Genomic DNA, 9,610 nt, shown 5'->3' with positions numbered 1-9,610 from the left:
CAAAGGTTGCTTAATTGGACTGGTTTCTAATACACCACTTGTAGGTTGCAGTGCAAAGAAAAATATTGCAGATGCTGGAATCCAACAAAAACAGAAAATGTTGGAAACAAAGCAGATCGCTTAGCATCAGTAAAGAGAATTTAGCATTTTGAAAGTCTCCATCTGAAAGATTAACTTAGTTTCTTTCTACAAGGGATAAAAAAGGAGGAGGGGTTGCAATGTTGCTTAAAAGAAACAATGACAGCTGTGAGGAGAGATGCTGTTCTTGAAGGATCATCAAATGGGGCCATATGGGTTGAACTGAGGAACAGAACCGGGGCAATCACACTGCTGGGCGTATACAATCGACCTCCAAACAGTCGTCGTCTTCTTCTTTGGCCTCCTTATCTCGAGAGACAATGGGTAAGTGCCTGGAGGTGGTCAGTGGTTTGTGAAGCAGCGCCTGGAGTGGCTATAAAGGCCAATTCTAGAGTGACAGGCTCTTCCACAGGTGGTGCAGAGACATTTGTTTGTCGGGGCTGTTACACAGTTGGCTCTCCCCTTGCGCCTCTGTCTTTTTTTCCTGCCAACTACTAAGTCTCTTCGACTCGCCACACTTTAGCCCTGTCTTTATGGCTGCCCGCCAGCTCTGGCGAACGCTGGCAACTGACTCCCACGACTTGTGATCAATGTCACAGGATTTCATGTTGCGTTTGCAGACGTCTTTAAAGCGGAGACATGGACGGCCGGTGGGTCTGATACCAGTGGCGAGCTCGCTGTACGGTGTGTCTTTGGGGATCCTGCCATCTTCCATGCGGCTCACATGGCCAAGTCATCTCAAGCGCTGCTGACTCAGTAGTGTGTATAAGCTGGGGATGTTGGTCGCCTCGAGGACTTCTGTGTTGGAGATACGGTCACAGTCACAGAGACTTAAAGGACCAAATATGTAGGCAAATTATTGAGAAGTGCAGAAACAGTAGGGCAGTAATAGTAGGGGGTTTTGATTACCCTTATATTAACTGGGATAAAATCAGTGTAAAAGGTATAGAGGGCACAGATTTTAAAAAATGCTTTAGGAGAACTTTTTTTAGCCCGTACGTAGCAAGCCCAACAAAAGAAGCGGCAATTTTAGGTAACGAACCTGGGCATTATTGGGAGAGCATTTTGGTGGTAGTGATCATAATTCTGTTAGATTTAGCATAATTATGGAAAAGAACAAAGATAGACAAAGTGTAAATGTTTTAAGTTGAGGAAAGGCCAATTTTAGTAAGCTGAGATGTGACTTGGCAAATGTGAACTGGAAACAACTATTTGAAAGTAAATCAGTGATGGAGCATTGGGAGGCATTCAAGGAGGAGATAGAGGGTGTAAAACAAATTATTCCCACTAAGAAAAAGAGTGAGGACTCCCAAATTTAGACTCCTCTGGATATCAAAGATCATGCAATCGAGGATAAAGCAAAACGGGAAGCTTATGGCAGATACCGAGAGCTCAATACTGCTCAAAACCTGGAGAAGTATAGAAAATGCAGGGGTGAAACCAAAAAGAAATTAGGGAAGCAAAGAAAGGGCATGAAAAATATTGGCAAGTAAAATCAAGGAAAAACCAAAGATGTTTTAAAAATGTATAGAGTAAGAATATGAGAGTCGGGCCAATTAGAGACCAAAAAGGTAACGAGTGTGGAGGTGAAAGTCATGGGAATGATTCTTAATGAATACTTTGTGTCTGTCTTTACAAAAGAGGGGGATGATGCAGACAATTTAGTTAAGGAGGAGTATGAAATATTGAATGGTATAAACATAAGGGGATTAGAATCTTTGAAAGTGGATAATTTGCCAGCCCTGTGTGAAATGTAGTCCAGGCTTCTAAGAGAAGCAAGGGAGGAAATAACAGCAGCTCTGATCATCATTTTCCAATCCTCTCTGGCTATAGGTGTGGTGCCAGAGAACTGGAGTATGCTAACATTGTAAAATTATTTAAAAAGGGAAGCAGGGATTACAGGCCAGTCAGGCTAACCTCGGTGGTTGGCAAATTATTAGAAAAAAACTCTAAGGGACATTTTAAATAGTCAATTAGAAAGACACAGGTTAATCAAGGGCAGTCAGCAGGGATTTGTTAAGGGAAGATTGTGTCTGACTAACTTGAGGGGATAACAAATGATTGATGAGAGCGATGTAGTCTACATGGATTTTAGCGAGGCTTTTGACAAGGGCAGACTGGTCAGTAAAGTTAAACCTATGGGACCAAAGGGCAAATGGCAAGTCAGATCCAAAATTGGCTCAGTGGTAGGAAGCAAAGGGTAATGATCAACGGGTATTTTTCTGACTGGATGACTGTTTCCAGTGGGGTTCCACAGGGCTCAGTACTGGGTCCCTTGCTTTTCATGGTTATATCTCAATAATTTAGACTCAAATGTAAGGGGCATCATTAAGAAGTATGGAGATGATGCAAAAATTAGTTGTGTAGTTGTAATGAGGAATGATATTGTAGACTGTAGGAAGATATCAATGGACTGGTCAAGTGGGCAGAAAAGTAGTAATTGAAATTCAATATGGAGAAATGTGAGGTAGTGCATTTGGGGATGGCTAACAAGGCAAGAGAATACACAATAAATGGTAGGATACTGAGAAGTGTAGGGAGATACTTGGAGTGCACGTTCATATCCTCCCTGTTTGCAAATCTGAAGATAGAACAAATATATAAGGTGGTTTGAATCATAGAATGGTTACAGCGCAGAAGGAGACCATTTGGCCCTTCGAGCACATGCTGTCTCTCTCCAAGAGCAATTTAGCTAGTCCCACATCCCAACCCTTTTCCTGTAGCCCTGCATTTTTTTTTTCTTTCATGTGCTTATCCACCAATCTATTGAAAGCCACAGTTGGATCTGACTCCTCCACCTTTTCCAGCAGTGCATTCTAGATCGTAACTACTTGACTGCATAAAATGCTTTTCCCCATCTTGACCTTCCACCAATGTGAACATTCTCTACTCTGTCTAGACCCCTCATGATTTTGAACACCTGTATCAAATCTCCTCTCAAACTTAACTTCTCTAAAAAGAACAGCCCCATCTTCTCCAATCTATTCACGTACTTGAAGTCCCTCATCCCTGGAACCATTCTTGTAAATCTTTCCTGCATCGTCTCTAAACCTTCACATCCTTCCTAAAGTGCAGTACCCTGAATTAGACACGATACTCTGGTTAAGGCCAAGCTAGAGTTTTGGAAAGGTTCATCATAGCTTCCTTGCTTTTGTACTCTATGCCTCTATTTGTGAAGCCCAGGGTTCCAAATGTCTTTTTAGCTGCTTTCTCAACCTGCCCTGCCACCTTCAACGATTTGTGCACTTGCATCCCCTTTATTTTATATTGCCTTTCCTCATTCTTCCGACCAAGATATCATCTAGTCCAGATGGCTTGCATCCCAGGTTGCTAAAGGACGTGGGGATGGAGATAGCGGAAGGGCTTGCCATAATCTTCCAATCGTTCCTGGATATGGGGGAGGTGCCAGAGGATTGGAGAGTGACAAATGTGACACCCTTATTCAAGAAAGCGTGTAAGGACAGTCTTAGCAACTACAGGCCAGTTAGTTTAACATCAGTGGTGGGTGAGGTTTTAGAAACAATAATCGGGAAAAATCAACACACTTGGAGAGGATAGCCAGCACAGATTTGTAAAAGGCAGATCATGCTTGACTAATATAATTGAATTTTTTGATTAAGTAACAGAGAAGGTTGATGAAGGCAATGCAGTAGATGTTGTTTATTTGGAATTTAAGAAAGCATTTGATCAGGTACTACATAAAAGACTGGTTAGCAAAATTGAGGCTCATGGAATAGGAGGGTCAATTTCCAACTTGATAAAATATTGGCTTAAGGACAGAAAACAGCGAGTCATAGTAAATGGATGCTTTTCAAACTGGAGGATGGTAGACAGTGGTCCCCAAGGGTCAGGTCTGGGACCACTGCTTTTTTTGCTATATATAAATGACTTGGATCTTGGAATACACAGTAGAATCTCAAAATTTGCTGATGGCACCAAACTTATAGGTGTGGCAAACAGGGGGGATGATATGAACTGCCTGCAACAGGACATAGATAGGGTAGCAGAATGGTCAGGGGTGTGAGAGGAAAACCACACCTGCCAAGAATGAGGCATATTAATTTTGTCATATGGAACATTAATTTTAAGCTCTTACTGAACTGAAAACATGGCTGCACCTGCATTCTAAAAGGACAGTGGCTGGAAACATTTGCGTTCTAAGAGTCAGTTGCCTGGAGAAGACAATGGAACTACTTCCTGATTCAATTAACCAAATGGATTTTGATCAAAAGACAATGAGTGTGTGAAAGTCAGCATTCCAGCCCCCTGCTGAGGATGTCTACTAAGATTGAAAGAATCCACAAAACCTTGCCGGGCAGGTTGTCCTGAAAATGGAACTAGTCACCTGACTGGCCTGCTGGCCCAGGTTTGGTTTGAATTGTGTTCACAGAACAGTTTGAAGTTGGACTGCAACTGAGCTTGAAGAGAGAACATCTGTCTCTCTATCTCTCACGAAAAGAAGAAACTACAACTGGATTTCAAGAAGACAGAAAACCATCGAAACAAGTTTGAAAGTGTGTACTGGGCCCCAATGAGACGGCAAGAGTGAACTGCAACCAAAGACTTTACATTGAACTCAAAAGACAGTAAATGAACTCCAGCTATTGCTTCAAACCTTTCCCCTTGATTCTTTTTCCTTTTCTGTCTCTATCTGCGTGTGTGTGTTCATCGTGTATGCATGCCAGCGTGGTTGCATCGTGTATTTTTAGTAGTTTTAACCAAATTAGAGTTTTAAGGTTAATAAACTTACACCTTTCTTGTTAAATCTAAGAAAACCTGTCTGGTTGATTTTTTTGCCATTACAATAGGAGAGCAGTGAACAAGGATTCACTGAGGGGAAGCTAAAAACAGTGTTTTAAAAATTAAACCCTGTTACGGTCAAACCAGGAAAAAGCTGAGAGGGAACCCGCAGATGGAATTTAATACTGACGAGTGTGAGGTGATGCATTTTGGCAGAAGGAGAGGCAATATATACTTACTGCACACTCTTCAGAACTGTGCCATTAACAGAGGGACCTGTGGATGCATGTGCATTGTTCTTTGACTGTGGCAGGACATATTGAGAGAGTGCTTAATAAAGTGTATGGGATCTTGGGCTTCATAAACAGAGGCATTGCATACAATAGTAGGGTAGTTATGCTGAACCTTTACAAAGCTCTAGTTAAGACACAACTAGAGTATTGCAAGCAGTTCTGGTCACCACAAGTTTTGAAGGATGTGAGTGTCCTTGTGAGGGTGCAAGAGGTGCAGGGGAAATGTGAGGAAGAACCTTTTTATGCAGCAGGTTGTAATGACCTGGAACTCGCTGCCTATGAGGGTGGTGGAAGCAGAGACCATCAATAACTTCAAAAGGAAATTGGATGGCCACTTGAAAGAAATAGACTTGTAGGGCTACAGGGATCAAGTGGGGGAGTGGGACTGACTGAATAGCTCTGTGGAGAGCTGGCATGGATTCGATGGGCCGAATGGCTTCCTTCTGTGCCATAAATGACATTATGTATCACTTCACACTTATCTACATTAAATGTCTTCTGCTACATGTCTGCCCATTCTACCAGCCTCTCGATGTATTTTTGAAGTCTATCACTATCCTCCTCACAGTTCACAATACTTCACAGTTTTGCATCTGCAAATTTTGAAATTTTTCTCTGTACACAAGTCTAAGTCATTAATATGCATCAAGAAAAGCAGTGGTCCTAGTACTGACCCCTGGGCAATACTACTGTATACCTTCCTCCAATCCAAAAACAACTGTTCACTACTACTCTCCTCCTGTCACTCAGCCAATTGCGTATCCACTTTCCTTTTTATTCCATAGGCTTCAACTTTGCTGGCAAGCCTATTATATGGCACGTTAGCAAATGTCTTTTGGAAGTCCATATACACCACATCAATCGCATTACCGTCATCAATTATCTCTGTTACCTCATCAAAAAACTCAATCACATTAGTTGAACGTAATTAGCCTTTAACAATTCCACTGGCTTTCCTTAATTAATCCCTACTTGTCCAAGTGACTGCTAATTTTGTCCTGGATTATCATTTCTAAAAGCTTCCCACCACTGAGGTTAAACTGACTGGCCTGTACTTGTGTTATTCCTTAAATCCTTTTTTGGACAGAGTGTAACATTTGCAATTCTCCAGTCCTCTGGCACCACCCCTGTATCTAAGGAGGATTGGTAGATCATGGCCTTTAACTCCAATTTCCACACTTACTTCCCTCCATATCCTCAGATGCATCCCATCTGGCTCTGGTTGTTTATCAACTTTAAGCACAGCCAGCCTTTCTGAGACCTACGCTTTATCAATTTACAGTCCATTTAGTATCTCAATTGGCTCCTCTTTCACTATGACTATGACAGAATCTTCTTCCTTGGTAATGATAGATGCAAAGTAGGGATTGAAAACACTCGCTCAAACTTATATTTCATTTTGACTCATGAATTACAAGAGAACAAATTGATGATTCACTCAAAAGGTTGTTATACTTAATGGGGTTATGGTTTATTTAAAATGAATACAGCAAATGACTACAGATTTAAAAGGTTGAGAAAGAAGAAGAGAAAAGGAAGTAATTATAAAAAAAGGGCTGTTTTGATACTGTACTCCCAGCAAGTCCAGTTCTGGTCACCACACTTTAGGAAGGATGTAAGGGTCCTTGAAAGGGGTGCAGAGGAGATTCACCAGAATGATTCCAGGGATGGGGGATTTTGGTTACAAGGTCAGGTTGGAAAAAACTGGGGTTGTTCTCCTTCGAACAAAGGACTTTGAGGAGAGATTTAATAGAAATATACAAGATTATGATAGGTTTAGATAAATTAGACGGGGAAAAATTGTTCTCATTAACTAATGGTACAAGGACGAGGGGACACAGGTTGAAGGTTTTGGCCAAGAAGTGCAAGGGGAATATGAGGAAGAACTTTTTTACTCAGCGGGTGGCAATGACCTGGGAACTTGCTGCCTACGAGGGTGGTGGAAGCGGAGACAATTACTTCAAAAGGAAATTGGATGGCCACTTTGAAAGAATTAGACTTGCAGGGCAACGAGGATCAAGCGGGGGAGTGGGACTGACTGAATAGCTCCATGGAGAACTGGCATGGACTTGATGGGCTGAATGGTCTCCTTCTGTGCCGTAAATGACTCTATGACTCTAAGCAAATGCTTCACCAACATTTAGCTCAAATATGTTACCAGTAAACCTAGTCAGGCAATCACCAATGTGGCCAGTTGCTGTTGATTGCAGATAAGTTCTTCTGACGCTTGGCCAGATTCCTCCTACTGATGCTCAGTCGGGCTTCCGATGCTCAGTCAGGCTTCTGACACTTGGTCAGGTTTTCTCCTTCCCTCGACTGCAATGCTAGTCTCTTGCAACTGCAGCCAAGATCTCCAATCTGATCAATCTTTTGTACCCTTTTCAGGGGATGGGGCTGGTTTACTATATTGACAGGCCATGCTATCCTATGAAATTTATTTTAAAAGCACAATACTCAAGTATATTCTATGGCCTTTGTTTAAACCTTGATTTGAATCTGCACAGAAAACTGTCCATCTTTCTTTCACTTTCTCCACTAATTTCCATTATATGAAGCCTCTTGCAGTTAATCTGGAACACTGTGTGCAGTTTTGGTCTCCTTATTTAAGGAAGGATGTAAATGTGTTGGAGGCGGTTCAGAGGAGGTTTACTAAATTGAGACCTGGAATGAGCAGGTTATCTTATGAAGAAAGGTTGGACAAACTGGGCTTGTTTTCACTGGAGTTTAGAAGAGTGAGGGGAGACTTGATTGAAGTTTATAAGATCCTGAATGGTCTTGACAAGGTGGATGTGGAAAGGATGTTTCCTCTTATGGGTGAGTCCAGAACTAGGGGGCGCTGTTTTAAAATTAGGTGTCACTGTTTTAGGACAGAGACGAGGAGAAATTTTTTCTCTGAGTGTTTTGCGACTTTGAAACTTTCTGCCTCAGAAGGTGGTGGAGGCGGGATCATTGAATATTTTTAAGGCAGAGGTAGATAGATTCTTGTTAGGCAAGGGAATCAAAGGTTATCGGGGTAGATGGAAGTTTGGAATTGGAGACACAACTGATCAGCCATGATCTTATTGAATGGCAGAGCAGGCTCAAGGGGCCGAATGGCCTACTTCTGCTTCTAGTTCGTATGGTCGTATGTATGTTCCAGAAAAACATTTGTATTTTGTACTGTGCTTCATCTTAACTAATTTGTACCATCTTCCAAGGCCTGGTGTTCATAAATTGAAAACACTAGTGCCTCTTGCTTGCCTTTATTATCCCTGTTTTCGTCTCTCGGCTGAGGAATGTTGTGAGGATGCAGAGGTTCTTTGTGTTGTTGTGGCTGGTGGCTCTGGCATGCCTCGCACATCCTCACTAACCTTTTGATGTCAGTGTTTATCAGCAAATCCAGTGGATTTTTAGAAAGACTGCAATTTGCACAAGGGATTTTGTTTCCACTCCAGTTCTTTTTGTTGCAGGGCATGACAGGGAATATGGCTAATATGGTCAGGTTTTTTGCCGTGAATTCATTTTAAAAAGGTTTTTTTTTTGTCCTACAGCCATGCCCATTACCCTGATGCATATATCTCCTTTTTCGTCTCCAATTGACACCTCCCATCCTCTTATTACTGTTTTACTATTTATATGTCCATAGAAGACTTTTGGATTCCCTTTTATGTTAGCTGCCAATTTCTTCTTTTGCTCTCTCTTTGGCCCTCTTATTTCCCTTTTCACTTCCTATGTTCAACTCACTTTTATTATCAACCTGACATTTGTCATACACCCCCCATTTCTACTTCATCTTACTCCTTACCTCTTTTGTCATCCAGGGAAATCTGGCTTTGGTTGCCCTACCTTTCTCCCTCATGGGTATATATCTCAATGTATACAAATTATCTCCTGTTTAAAGGCAGCCTATTGTTCAATTACAGTTTTGTCTGCCAATTTTTGCTTTTAATTTCATAGAATCATATAAATTTACAGCACAGAAGGAGGCCATACAGCTCATTGTGTCTGCACCGGCTGACAAGTAGCAGTTCAGCCTAATCCCGATTTCTAGTTCCTGGTCCGTAGCCTTGTAGATTTCGGCTCTTCAAGTGCATATTCAAGTACTTTTTAAATGTTATGAAGGTTTCTGCTTTGACCACCCTTTCAGGCAGTGCGTTCCAGATCCCGGGTGGAAAAATTTCCCCTCGAATCCCCTCTAAACCTCCTGCCTCTTACCTTAAATCTATGCCCCCTAGTTATGGACTCCTCAACTAAAGGGAATAGGGCCTTCCTATTCACTCTATCTAGGTCTCTCATAATTTTATATACTTCAATTAGGTCTCCCTTCAATTTCCTTTGTTCCAAAGAAAACAACCTCAGCCTATTCAATCTTCCCTCATAACAAAAATTCTCCAGTCCAGGCAACATCCTCGTAAATCTCCTCTGTACCCTCTATAGTGCAATCACATCCTTCCTATAGTGCAGTGACCAGAACTGCACGCAGTGCTCCAGCTGTGGCCTAACTAGTGTTTTATACAGTT

Source organism: Heterodontus francisci, chromosome 1 (assembly GCF_036365525.1).
Source record: "Heterodontus francisci isolate sHetFra1 chromosome 1, sHetFra1.hap1, whole genome shotgun sequence".
Classification (NCBI taxonomy): Eukaryota; Metazoa; Chordata; class Chondrichthyes; order Heterodontiformes; family Heterodontidae; genus Heterodontus; species Heterodontus francisci.
The sequence above is the reverse complement of the archived record's forward strand: the minus strand, read 5'-3'. Positions refer to the sequence as shown.